Source organism: Harpia harpyja, chromosome 1 (genome assembly GCF_026419915.1).
Source record: "Harpia harpyja isolate bHarHar1 chromosome 1, bHarHar1 primary haplotype, whole genome shotgun sequence".
In the NCBI taxonomy this organism is placed as follows: domain Eukaryota; kingdom Metazoa; phylum Chordata; class Aves; order Accipitriformes; family Accipitridae; genus Harpia; species Harpia harpyja.
The window spans coordinates 93,686,006-93,700,795 of NC_068940.1; the positions used below are offsets into that span (position 1 = coordinate 93,686,006).

The 14,790-nt window shown below is 39.0% G+C and overlaps 1 protein-coding gene across 2 annotated transcripts in view; it reads right to left on the reverse strand.

The window, feature by feature from the left end:
* The window catches only part of PARD3 (par-3 family cell polarity regulator), a 464,571-nt gene that overhangs the window by 86,012 nt on the left and 363,769 nt on the right, over nt 1–14,790 (reverse strand). The window lies entirely within an intron of this gene.

Below are 14,790 nucleotides of genomic sequence, written 5' to 3' on the forward strand. Positions count from 1 at the left end.
TGTTCTGATGTGATACCAAAGGGAAGAGCAGCTGAATTTAGATGACAGGATGCAGCAGTCAAGGCTTCGCTTTTGTATCTGCAGCACTGCTGAAGCTGCAGGAAGGGAATGAATGAGCTCAGGTGTCTTTGCCTAATCTCAGGTGAATCCTGGAGGAAAGCTTATACAGGGGAAAAAAGTATTACAGCAGAATTTAATTGGTTGTATTCTGGTGAATTGTGAGTGAATTATATCGTAGCCAAGGAGCTTACCAACATAGATTAAGGACTGCTGAAATGTAATTACCTTTCTTTTCCCCCTTGTCCTGGTTTCGGCTGGGATAGAGTTAATTTTCTTTCTAGCAGCTGGTGTAGTGTTATGTCTTGGATTCAGTATGAGAAGAATGGTGATAACACACTGATGTTTTCAGTTGTTGATAAGTAGTGTTTAGACTAAGTCAAGGATTTTTCAGCTTCTCACGCCCAGCCAGCAAGAAGGCTGGAGGGGCACAAGAAGTTGGGAGGGGACACAGCCAGGGCAGCTGAACCAAACTGGCCAAAGGGGTATTCCATACCATGTGATGTCATGCCCAGTATATAAACGGGGGGCAGTTGGCCTGGGGGGTATCACTGCTCAGGAACTAACTGGGCATCGTTTGGCGTGTGGTGAGCAATTGCATTGTGCATCACTTGTTTTGTATATTCCAATCCCATTATTATTATTATTGTCATTTTATTATTATCATTATTATTTTCTTCCTTTCTGTTCTATTAAACTGTTCTTATCTCAACCCATGAGTTTTATCTTCTTCCTTCTGATTCTCTCCCCCATCCCACGGGGTGGTGTGGGAAGTAAGTGAGTGGCTGCGTGGTGCTTAGTTGCTGGCTGGAGTTAAACCACGACACTCCTATAACTATCTCCATCCCCACTCCTTGTCACCTCCAAGTCCCACTCTGGGAGCTCTTTTTGCCTCGGACACACAACCTTATTCTCACTCTTTAGTCCTCAGCCTGATGCTTTTAACTTTCATTTCCTCCTATTTTGACGTGTTCCTCTCACATCAAACGCTTCCCTCATATCATCATTCCTAATATTTATTTACTGTATAAAATTGCCTTCCTCTGCTCACGTGATTTTAGATTTCTCTTAGCTCCTTTTATGTCCTGTACGCTAGCACAATTTGTCAGTCTGGGTACATAGCAGTTTAAAATCACATGCAAGGTTCAACGTCTCTCTCTAATATTACAATATAATTCTCTTTTATAATAAATGTCAGTGAAATATTAATGATCGCTATGCTATCAACTGTAAGAAGTAATAGCAACAAAGAAATAAAAATCAGATCTTAAACTGCCTAGCTTAAATATGTTGAGATTGTGTAATCAACTGCTGAATGTGCAGAAGTCCTTTTCAGTGCCCATCTGTAAGGAATACAAACATTGCAGCCATAGCTACTGAGACTTAGCTCAATCTATAGGAAAGAAAGTTTTCCTTCTAGATGCCCACATTCAGTCTCACATAAGCAAACAGACACAATGTCCTGCAAACCTCCTCTGAAGAGCTGCTCAGGAAGCACTGACAGGCATAATATGAAATTAGGACAGACTGCACAACCTTGTGAAATGCTGTAGGTTCCTTACAAATGAAAAACACCCATCAAAACCAAGGTCAAGAGCAAAACAAAATCTATTTCTCCTCCTACTAGAGAGATAGGTATTCAAGAGCTAGCCATCTTCAGATGAAAGTATGGGGAATTTTAAGATGAGATAAATATCTTACTGAGAAATAAATTGAAAAACACTTTTCAGAGTTCTTTTATGACTGGAAGGAGCACGCAGCTCTGCTCTCCATATCTCCTCAGTGAAGAGCAGGTTTGAGTAGCTCAGGCAGAACACTGGAGGATGTGACTGTTGAGTTGCTTCAAATCGTGCTCCTGTGCTCTGCACAGAGAACATAGATTGACTGAAGATGTAGTAATGAACTAAGAGGGTGAAATATGAAAAATATGATGAAAGTAAGCTCAAAAAAGGAGAGACATTGCATTTGTCTCTGAACAGAGAAGGGAAGGAAGACAGTGTTTGTCTCTTCTATGCTGTGATATGGTGATATCTGAGCTAACTTTTGTCTTTGCAGCAGTCTAAACACCACAACAGAGGTCTCAGCAGGAGCTAATTTACCCTGGTTTGTGACTGAGGAACACACATCAAAATTATTTTTTCCTCTTTTCTTAGGATATCAAGGGACACGCTCAGATAGGTACTGGGAATTTCAGACACTTTATGTCTTTCTGCCCTAGACCCTAGTACATTCAAGAGAACATGGAGGTGATAAAGTAAAAATTTAGGTTAAATACCAGGCAATTGTCTTCTCAAGCAAGAGCTATAAAAGGAAAAGAGTAGGCTATCTCTCCACATTAAAGCTGGTGGACAAACCCCATTTCAAACTGACTGAATGTGCACTACACAAGTGATGGAACAAACCACAGCAGGAATCGATTCTGTCTGTGGAGGGATTCAGACCAAGTGACTAACAAGGTCTTTTCTATAACTCAGTAGAAAATGGTTTCTGGAAGAACATCACCAGGCACTTCTCACAGGCCTACAGGTGTTAACCTTGGTGCCCTGGCCATGTTCCAGCTCAGGTAATTACCTTTTTCGCTTAAATTCTCCTTCCAGACTCTCCTGGCTTGTCTCTACTCCCCAGCCCTGATTTATATGCAATTAAACAGCAGCAGTGTTTCACTGTGCAGGTGGTTGCACGTCAGTGCAGGGAGTGGTGAGTGGATCAGCTGTGGAGTGAAATGGTTGTTATATTGACTACAAGTCCCCATTAAAGGTTATGAAGTTCTTTAGGGTCCTTGCAAATATACTATCTAGATGACAGACAACCCTCTATAGACCATCCTATTCCTCATCTGTGCTTACAAGGAGGGACGGTTGATTTTTTTTTTTTTCCTTTTTTTTTTCTGAGGGCAAGAGGATAGCTTGCTCCCCTTTGTCACGGCAAGCTCAGCAGGCAGCTTCCTCTCCTCGATCACCGTCCTGCAGCACTCCTGATCTCCACAGGAGAGTTGCTTCATTTCCCCCTCCCTCTCCTCCAGCGCAGCCCTTCAGCTCCGCAGGAGGCACCCACGTCTCCTGAGGCTCTGTTCCTGCAATGCCACAGCACTCGCCATCTGCAAATTTTAGCTCATGAACAAACATAGGTGAGCAGGACTTTGAGAAATGCTTGGAAGCCTTTGTTTCACAATTCCCTGCCAGTATCATTTCTCTGGGAGTTATGATCTCCCTTTGTCCAGGAAATTGTGCTGATGAGCTGCAGACCCTCAGTGTTAAAAGCGAAATACTGAAAAACCTTTAGCAGAAGAGAGGCTGTCAGAGCAGCAGGTCCCACATGGCAGCGATCCTGCCTGTGCGGGAGAGCAGCACAATTCTCCACCAGGTGAATGAGACCGACTGAGAAGCAAGAACTAAGTATGTATAAGGAGCATATGTAATCCAATGGCACACTCAACTCTGAGTCATTTTTCAAATGTACTTTCAGATGCATCATTTTTGGTGGAGCTGAATGCTGTAGGCACAATACAAAACCTGTGAAATAAAGAAGAGGCAGCTTCCAATATTTCAAGAGGAATGAAGAGTTATACTTTGTCCTCAAACTTTTTCTTCAAGTTTTGAATAGTGTAGTGGAGAAAAAGACAACATACGTATTCAAAATAATTTGTGAAAAACAAGCCACGTACCTAAGTGTAACTCTGAAATATGAAAATACAATAGGTGATTTAAGAAAAAAGCCAACTTTGGCAATCATTCTAGGAAAAGCTCAATGCTAACAATGAAGTATTATTTTGTAAGGTAATCCTAATTATTTTAAAAATTTCTCTTGACGCCTGAAAATTCTGAATGTTTTTTCATATTCCAAATCTTACACAAAGTGATTAATTAATTTTGGTTGTTTGGGGTTTTTTTTGGTTGTTTGTTTTTTTTTTTTTACACCAGACTCAGAGTTGCACAGCAATAGGATGAGAAAAAATGGACACAAACTGAAGGATGGGAAATTCTGATACAAGAAGCTTTTTCTTTTTGCTTTTGTTTTTTTAGATAGCATGAAGCTGATCAAATACTGGAACAGGCAGCCAGGGGGCTGGATAAAATCTCCATCCTCAGAGATATTCAGGATACAACTGCAGCCCTGAGCAACCTGACCTGATCAAAACTGCTCAGCAGGGGGTTGAACTAGATGAGCTCTGGAGGTCACTTCCTCTGGAGTGGAGGAATTTTTAGAGAAGATTTTTTTTATATTAATACATACAGTCAGACATAAATGTGCACACATAAAAAATCTGCCACAGCTAAACACATTGATGCATCTGCATCTCATCCTGCACATAAGTATGTGCTCTGCTGAATGTGGATACACGCTCACGTGTGACATGCTACATAGATGATGGAGGCATCTGAGTCTGAGAAGGAATATTAAAAAACATAAGCATGAGCTCCAATAAAGTAGGATTATTCCTGACACTGAATGCTATCTCGGTTTTACCTATTTTCCTGTTAAATTCTGACATGTTAAGCTGCAGGAATTTCAACTACATCAGAATAGTGCAACTAATGAAAGCTAATGAAATTCAGTCTGCGTGAATTGTTCCATGTGGCTTAAGAGGACAAACAACAACTTAGCTCTGACCATCTAACCAAGACGTAGAAGACATTTTTTGAAATTCTAATTAGACTGGATTGAGGAAAATGGCTACAAATAAGAAAAGAAAAAGATGGCCCTGCCCTAAATCACAGTGCATGCCAGAACGGGCATCAACTGCATCCATGGAGTGTGACATGCTTTTCACAAGTGAGAGGTGAGCAAAGGAAAATGAAGACTGTGACTGTTTTCCAGCCAGCCACAGAAAAGGATCAGGGTACAGTCCATGGCACTTGGACTGCTTCAACTCACTACGTTCTGCTGATGCCAATTAACCAACCATTGGTTGTTTTAACACGGTACCTGAATGGAAAGTTTCCTGGATACTACTCTACAGGGAGACCTTCCAAGAAGAAACAGGTTATGAATCTCAACTTAAAATAGTAACACAAATGCATTTTGGGACTAGAAATTACCAGAGTATGATAATATAGACAAAACTTGGATGAGCAGCCCTACTAAAGTGAAAGGAGCAATTTCTTTTAATTGTACATCCTTTCACAAAATGCCTTTGCATAAATTCCCATAATTGCTTTTCTTCATGATCCCCCAAAGATTTAGATAAAAAACCATTACTTACAGCACTGTTTTAATTCCAACTTAGTTTTAGATGAACTATAAAGCCTAACTTAGTGACTGTGCAATCTTACTGACTGTACTGACTCTCTTAATTTCCCTCTACCATCTCTCTAATATTTTTGCCTCACTTGCCATATATAAAACTACACGTCCTCAAGTTTTAATATGTCTGTTTGAGAATTTATGTTTTATCAGATACAGAGATTGAAAAAAACATTAGTAAAAGCAAATGTATGGAAAATTGCTTCTGTAGAAAAGAAGCCTCTGTCTTAAGTACAGTTTTAAAAAAGTTGGATCAATTAGCAATCTGTGAATGTTAGAAACATCTTAACAATGTCTCAAAGATGAAAGAGCATATCACAGAATGAGGAAAGGGGGAAAAATTAAATTATGTCTGCAGTCATAATGAATCAAAGCCCAGAAGGTGGTCTCCGAATCAGCAGGTTTTGATGAAATATTAAGGAAAATGATTATTGATGAAAAATGAATAAGCTCTTTTTGATTTTAGCAACCTTTAAATCACACTTTGCTAATTAAAATAGCTTCAATGCATCCCTCCATTCCTTGATGGGCATTTAGCAATCCTTAGAAATGGGTGGGTTAATTTGACAACATTTTGGCAAATATGCATAGAGTTTATCTTAAGCAAGCAGACACAGCACAGTTTAAGTTGATGTACAAAATAATACATAGCTAAACCTTCTCCTTCTTTTTCCTTTTTCTCTTTTTTTTCCACACTATATCTACTAACACAATTACAAAGTAATGACAGGCAGCTTCTGCCTGTTTCCTCTGCAGCATACAATACGCAGTAATATGTACTACAACTATTAATGAGCCATGAACTATGTCTCAGGAAATAAAGACCGATGTTACTATTTTCTATCTCCTTTGTTTGCCAGGTCAGAGCACTTTTAGGACAATTACTCTTACTACCTAGAGGCCTGTTACTACGGGTACTGTGGTCTTCTGCAAATTAATTTCCTTCCCAAAGATAAGTAGACATGAGAAGTCTGAGGGACATTAGTTCTCATATCCCTTGAAGTTGTATGGATTCTAATTGCTTTTTAAAATGTTGGTAGTAGAAATTCTGCATTCTCTTTTCATCCTGGTTTGTACTGTGCTTCCTCTTAAAGGGAAACCTAGGAATGAGGGAAGGCTGCAATCGAGACAGAATTGTTGCACACAGAAGACATTTCATTACAGAATGCGATGAAACTCAGGTGTGCTGTGCATTATTGTTACAAAACTATACATAAAAATTAAAATGAATAAGATCTGCTCCTTTGCTTTTTCTTTCATAAATTAAGTCTTATATGTTGTATCACCATCTAAAGTCTGGGCAGATGAAATTACCTATCCATTACAAATATGCGATCTATTTACTGTAATAACATTTCATATATCCATCATGTAAGAAAGACTTCTACGATTGCATCAGATTGAAAAGCTATTTAAATGTCACTTGTATTTTAAGGAATGAAAAAAAAATCGTAGCCAGTAAATAAGTCTGATGTTAGAACAACATTTTTCAGACATAGATAATCATATAAAATAGGTCATGCAAGAAACCTTTTAATGTCCCACATCATAGTGTTTGAGCCTTAAGGAACAAGATTTCAAACACCTTATAAACCGATTTTTTAACAAAATGCTATGAAGTATAAGGCTGCACTAATATACACTGTTTTCTGAGTGATGAGTGGAAAAGCATTGGTTTTCAACTTTCCAACCAAGAACAAACTGAAATGAGATCTTTCAGCAATTTCTCAATTGCCAGGGTTGCCAATGTGGTATGTTTCATAAGCACTCATTTAATGAGTTTACAAGATGTTAAAAAGAATTATCCACCACCCCCCAACATATATGCAGTGATGTTATTTTCCTTCCTAAATTTACTGCAGAGGATTCCTCCCTCCAATTAGACTCCACCACTTCTGCCAGTGACAAACTACTTTGACCATAAGCAGGATGCTTTTTAAGTCACATAAACAAACAAGACTGGCCAGAAGGATAAACAATGTAGTAAAATACAGTTTGTCTCACCTGTGAATGAGATACCATACATAAAAAAAGAACAGAACAAAAAAACCCTCCAAACCCCTCCAACATTAGAGGAACATAAATAAAAAATTAATTTTAATTTTACTTTTCATTCATTGACCTACATTAATTTAAAGATCTAAATTCAAATTGTGTATTTAGTTTTAGCAAGCGGAGAGACAGGATTCAGCAAACACACAGCACGCCCTCCAAGCTCTGCCTGTGCACCTCTCTCCTATAATCAGACAACTCTAAAATGCAACCCCCCCCACCTCTTTAAATGCTTGGAGAGGAAAAGCCTGAGTCCTTCACCAAAGAGGAACAGATGGGTTGACTGGAGGGACATAAAAGATAGAAAAATCATAAATTTGTATTCTATTTAGAAAGGGCCACATTCAACAGCAACAACAAATTAAACTGATTAAATTATGGCATTCAAGTGCTGCATAACACCAGTTCGCAATCCAAATTTTGGTTAGCAGGACTAGCAAAGAACAGATTTTAACATTTTACACTGGTAGGATCAAAGCACTTCATTTAATGAATGGGAGAGCCTTTGCTTTTTCAGCTTTGTGTACTCAAATATTCCCCATAATTTTCTCAGGATGAAAAACTTCAAATTGTATTGATGGCATTAGTGGGAAATAAAGATGTGCATGTTACACACACAGCTGGTTTTTTGGACTGCAATCTCAAGCCATACAATAACCATTCGATGCCCAAGACATTGGCTGTTCTATTTTTTACATCATGTTTGTTTCATACAAGGATATATTATTAAAGTTTTCTTTTTTCTTTTTTCTTTTTTTTTAATTAAATGCTGCCTTCTACCATCTGAAGAAATGTAAAGGTTTTTCTCTTTTTTTTCTCCAAGCAACAAACCCACCCAACTGATCTATATCTGTAGTCAAATTGCACTAATATACCAATGAAAAATATTATACATAATTCAGTTACAGTGTATTTAAAATCCAAATATATATTATGCCCTTAAAATGGATGAAAAGTGACAGGTTTTGATCTACCCTTTATAAGTATAGTCTCTCATCATAAGCAGTAGCCACACTTAAAGAACTGAAAATCACAAACCTAAACAGATACTCCTAATTCCCAGCAAAGGGGGCTCCTTAGCAGTCGCTCAGAATAGGGGCACTAAGGGCACATTCGGGCGGGTCCCACTTCACCCCCTCCTTTTGTAACCCGGAGTGGGAAGTTCAGCTCTTTCTTATCTTTCTGTGCATTCTCCCACTGCAACCATTTGTGGAGGTACCAACTCAGGCTGCTTTTGTAAAAACAAACAAATAGCTGTCACACTTCAGATTACACGGCAAACCGACTGGAGGAGAGAGGAAGCAAAACCACCCGGGTTTAAGTGAGGCTGCGGCTGTGGTAAATGGAGAAAGATGCGGTTCTCACAACAGTATCAGTGCTTGGTATCTATTCAGAAAGAAACCAGGACTTTCAAGTAATTAAAATGGGAGACCTGAATAGAGTTCACTGTAAGTCTGCCATTTATTCCACCAAAGTGGTAACCCAAACAGGGGAGTGCAATTGCATACTTTCACAATAGGGAGCCTACATAAATCCTCATGAATTTATATTAAAACTTGTCTTATATTCTATCAAGATGGAAGAACAAAAGAAAACAACCAACCTAAGATGATAAAATGCCAATGCTAATAGTGTCTATTGGGTTCTAAATATACGGGTCTGTGAGAGACCAAGCTAATTTTTAGGCAGTCCTGGGGGCAAGGATTACTGGCTTATAGGATGAAGGGTAGAGGAACAAAAAAACCCAATGTGTTAGCGCTAAAGTGAAATTAAACCCCATGAAGAGTCTCACAGAGGCTCTAACTAATCCTTCTGTGGGTTATCACAGACAGAGGAGGAAAAACACCATGATGACTTCCAAGTATTATTTTCAGTTTTACACATTAGAGAACTGCAAACAGTTCATTAACCCACTGCTCTCCAGCGGGTTGTCTTGGAAAGTCTGTTTGATTATCCCATAATGGCATATGTGCCATTTTCTAGTCCAGGAAAGTCTTTCCAGAAGCCAGATTCTCACAGGAATGAAGCTTTGTTATGCCATAAAAGGTGACACTAACTGGAAGATAAGGATTTAAAACCTATTACTATTAATTTCTGAAATATTACTCATTATTTAGGGAGCTTGGAAAACAAACAGGTCCCTGCTCTGAAATGCTTGCAACCTAATTGAGTATTTACAGCATATTTACCCACATTAAGTGGTACCTTCCCCTGGTAGCACATCATCTGTAAGGCTCTGATGGCAGAGGGTGATAAACAATGAAGAACAAGGGATCCAGGCGTAGGAAAACACTTCTACATCAGCGAAGAGAAGTAAACAGAGGTAGGAGGGAAGGGCTTACGCGTAATCTTATTCCATCCAGGTTGTTAGCCTTCTGCACAGCTCTGCAGGTTTTAAATGTCATTGGTTAGATGGTTTACAGTGCCGTGGCCTTTCCCTTCGTGAAAGCGCTCTTCGAGTCAACTTCCAGAACTGTCAGAAAATCTCTTCATTTAAGAAACAAGAAATACCCTAGCATTTACAGGATGCATCACCCTGAGTAATAACTCCTATCTCCATCTCCGGTGGGCCTGGCAGTAAGCTCAGATTCCTATGCATAAATGATCCCACAGACTTAAGAACACTCCTGTGACTGACACTACTAATAAAGAAGTTTAATATAGCTGCACAAGCGCCTTCTTTTTTTAACAAATATTTATCCAGGCATGGCAATATAGTATTTCATAGCTTTCATGACCCATTCTGCTATTGCTAAGAGTTATTTTATACACTAGAAAGACAGAGTCTGCTTATTTCACTTTTTATATTCCTATATTATATCAGAGTGTTTCTTTCCAGTTTCCAGGATTCATTACTCTCATGCCAATTTAAGCACAAAGATACTGGTGAGCGAATAAAAGTTAACTTCTTAATAAAACGTTCTCCCTTTCTTTTTGGAAAAGCAGCATGGAAAGTATGTGGTCTGACCTTAAAAACAGCATCTTGCCTCTTTGCACCAAACAGATGAGAGTTAAAGCAACTGGGGTTATTTTCTGTTCCCAAATATTCCTTTGACATAACTTGATTCCACTTCTGACAGAAAAGAAACCAGTTCATAAAGGTCTCCCTTCTAAAATGAACATCTTTTCTTTTTAATGGCAAAATGCATGCAAAAAGCATATGATTATGGTATTTATGTTTCCATTAAAATGTCCTCAGCAAGCTGGAGGAGTCTAGCCTACTATTTTCAAGCTATTTAGATTTACAGCAGCACAGTGCCTATTTTATTTCAATTATATTTCAGGACAATGCACTCTTGGCGGGAAATGATTACAAAGTGACAGCCAGTAAACGTCCATTAGGAGTTGTCTTTCTACATACTGCTCAGCTATGGATGTCAAGTGATCGCTATAAAACCCCATTGTATAGCATCATTGTCATCTACATGAAAAACACTATTGATCAGTCGTGCAGCTTCTCTTCTGTATGATGCAAAACATACTAGAGACACTTTACAGCTAAGCTAAAAGCTTTATCCACAAGAACACTGTTCTTGAGATACTTCTTTTCTGAACTGTAAAATAAACATAGATTACACATTCCACCCCAATTTTGCTCCATTAATAAGAAGCAAAAAAACTTCTTAGCAGCCTGTCTCTGTAAGCTATCAATACATAGGATGGAGCTAACATCGTAAGGGCAGCTGATGTATATGCAGCTATACTGATCACCAATCACTCCCAACAGATTTTATTTATTTATTTATTGCTAGAGCTTCATTTCTTCTAGGCAATAAAATCCTCCTCTGTTAAGAAAGAGAATATGCTTTAATTCTCTAGGATCAAGAACAGAAAAAAACTTTTTTTCAGTGCCGCTGGAGAGACTTGCTATGACTAGTGTAACTGGAATTTAAAGCATTTCAAGATTCACAGGAGCTACTCGTATGCATGGATTACATAAGAAGCCCAAAACAAATAACCTTTCATATTTCAACTACATATTTAACAGATAATAACTATAACTGAAAAACCAAACTGACTGACCAATACCCCCTGCCCCCCCATATCCATCAATGATTTCACTCTGGTACAACATAAATCTGCATTAAAGCAATTCTAAAACAGCTTCAAGTCCTGTAAGGATATTTTTGAGTAAAATTTACTATTTATAGAGGGTTTTTTTAATAGCCATTGTTGGTAAGATGGGTAAAGCAATGTCATTTATACACATCCAGATGTGCAAATCTCCAATGAGTAAGTTAACATCTCTTTCTCTTTTGCTGTATTTTGGCATTATACAATCCACTTTCTAATTTAGAGAAATGGACGGACAAACTATTTAAGGAATAACTGTGTACTTCTTACTGTTTTGTACTATCTGTCTACAATTGGAGTGCTTGGGATACATGGCAAGAGAAAATACATCCAAGAAGGAGAATGAAGAAAAAGGCCTGTTTTAACACTGGTTGAACACTGGTTCAAGTTAGGTTATAAAATAACTTGGGGGACCTCTGCCTGACAACTTGGCAGTACCATCATCTGTTGAAGCACTATAATAGTTGTCCTCATAATATCCTTAAACTTGCAAAAAATAAAATAAAATTGTCCATTATTCTGATGAGTGGTTTACATACTTGTCCTCCACTTTGTTATCATTCATATGCCGTGACACAGTTAAACTTACATCAGTTGGTGGCATGTGTTGATGAAAATAAGAGAGAAGTCGAAGGAATATTAAAGAAAAACAAACCCTGACAAGGCCTCACACACAGGCACAGTAATTCTCTTGCAAGTTAAGGAAAAATTTGTCATAAGTGTTCAGCAATGGTATGCAAACTATTATGGGACATTTTGTTATAGGCTTCTTTGTAAGAGACTTTTAAATAACCTTTTGGACATACTTAAATGTCAAATTTTGTTTGGCACTAAGCACCAAACTGTAATAGAAATAACATTTCCCATATAAACAATGCTGCTTTTAATATGAACGTGCTACAGATTTGAGACAGCCTGGCCATTACCAGCTCCTGGCAGTTCAGCGCAAGGGTAACGCACTGCAAGCAATTTCCCTTCCCGTCCACAAAGGCTGGAAGCAACTGTTTCTATTTAGGTAACCTCTGAAACGTCCAGAGGAAAGGAAAGGATGGCAGGGCAAAGGGGTAAAACACACTGAAAATAACGCTCACTGCAGGTTAACGCTAATGTAAACAATATTTTAAGGATGCAGAACTGCAACCAACTATTTCTCCTCAAATTTCCTGCAGCATCATCAGGATAAATCAGACTGCAGAGAAGAGAGCTCCCTGGAGAAGAGCCTTGTGAAGAAGCACTCGGATGCTTGGTGTGGAAAAGGGCACAATGGGAGATGCCAAGTGGAGGGGGAAGGTCTCACTGCTGGAAAGGGACAGCAAGAAACAAGTTGCAGTGCACGTGGGTTGAGGAGCCAGGTATCCTACAGACGGGGAGACAACAGAGTTAACAAGCACCTCAGGCCCACATGGCCACAACTGTTTTTTAAAATGATGCTCAGACGATACTTTCTTAATGCATCTAAGATAAAGCCTGTAAAACAGAGAGCAGCCTTGGGAAGATAGCTCAGCTGCGATCCAGGCTCTCCTGCTGAACATTACACAGGGTCAAGCTCCCAGGCGTCCTTCACACACCTCGGGGAAGACTGAAATCTGCTCCCTCACAGCTGTCGCATCTCCTCTGTGCCCAAAGCAAGCAACATGCTCTCTCAGCGGTGGGGCCAACGTACAGACCCGACTACTGGGAGAGTTTAATTTCAGCCTGAGATTGCACAAGTCACTGCAACATTCCCCAAAAAGTCTCCCGGAGATGGGTGGGATTCAGCAGTTCCGCAGTTTGGGTGCTAATAAAGGTGTGAGGAGAGAAGAAAGAAAATTCCATACAGTAGACACCTTCATGCCTCAGACCCCTGAACAGGTACTTCAGAGCACATTTATAGCAAATAATAATCTTCTTCCATCTGAATTTCTTATTTCTTTCCAGGTGTTTCTTGCCAAATGTGTCCCCCCTTTATCAGGGGAATGGGGGTGGCTTTTCCTGCCCCAGTTCTAGTCCCCCACTTGCGTTTTCTCCCTCTGCTCAAGCCCATTTGTGTTCACTGGGACTTTCCTTTTGTCACAGCGTGATCCCGCTGTGAGAGACAGGGCCCTCTGTGCTCCAGGAGCAGCCTGAATGTGCAGAACTACCACACTGCTCTGCAGTCCTACCCTTACGATTAACATCAGATTCTGCCGGTACCCCCGTTATCTTCAGTTTTACTCACTCTCTCCTGGCTCTTTTATCAGCAATCACACAGACTTAGCTAGGTCACACAGGTCTTATATTTCACTGTGCCAGGTTCACATCAAAGAACTTTTTTTTGTTGATGAGACATTGATGCCATTCAAGTCCGGCATGAAACATTGCCTTTGGTCTAACAAAAACAGCCATGAGAGTCACCACGTGGCAGCCATATCCAACCAAGCTATCTTAATTTCCAAAGGCACAAAAGTGCTGAAATGTCAGACACCTGAGCGTACCAGCGCCAGTCAATGTAAGGCTAAGGAATATAAAATTTCAAGGGCACAGATGAAGCTGTCGTCTTTTATAATTATTTTGCTTCCTTCACTGAAATAATGTACGTATCCACAATATATAAATTATGTTTATTTAATATGAAAAGTAGACTTTTACACAGTGCAATGCAAGAGAACAGTGCAATTGAGAAAATAAAAAGGCAGTTGTGCTACTGAATTTTAGTAAAAATTTATGCATTCAACAATGCATCTGAGATTTTCTTATTTGTCATGCTAGAGGAGATATTTTTACCAATAGTATGTAAAGGAACTTTTCAAAATAGATCCAGTGGAGGCTTAAAAACACCAATCTCAGTCCTCAATTAAAAAGTTTTAGACAATTAGCTGAACTCTGCATGACAGCTGCTTTCCTTCAGACCAAATACAAATTACTCCGTTACCACCTAGAACAGAATATGCAAGATGAACACCAGTCCTCATGTAGAGCTATACAGATCTCAAACACTGCAACCAAAGACACTGCTTCGCTGATTTAACTGAAAGTCCAGTATTTTTCTTCCAGAAAGAATGGCGTAGAAAACAAAACAATGAGTGGTTTTATTATGAGCTAAATTAATAACCTCTGAATGAGTTAACAATACCTCCTGCACTAGGATTTTAGTGTTAGTTTTTGTAAAGCTGAGAAAATGCATAACTACAAAATCGTAGATGTAAGCCAAGAAAACAGATGTATTTTCATTGTTAAAGTACAAAAAAGCTGTGAATTTTGCCTTTGGTTATTTCTACTTTATGTTAGTTTACATGTCTGTTTTAGCTTCAGGTTTTCAAATGAACTCAAAACTCCATCAACAGAAAACAGAATTTTGCCCAATTTCAGCATAAAACCAATCATGACACACTTTAAATAATGTAA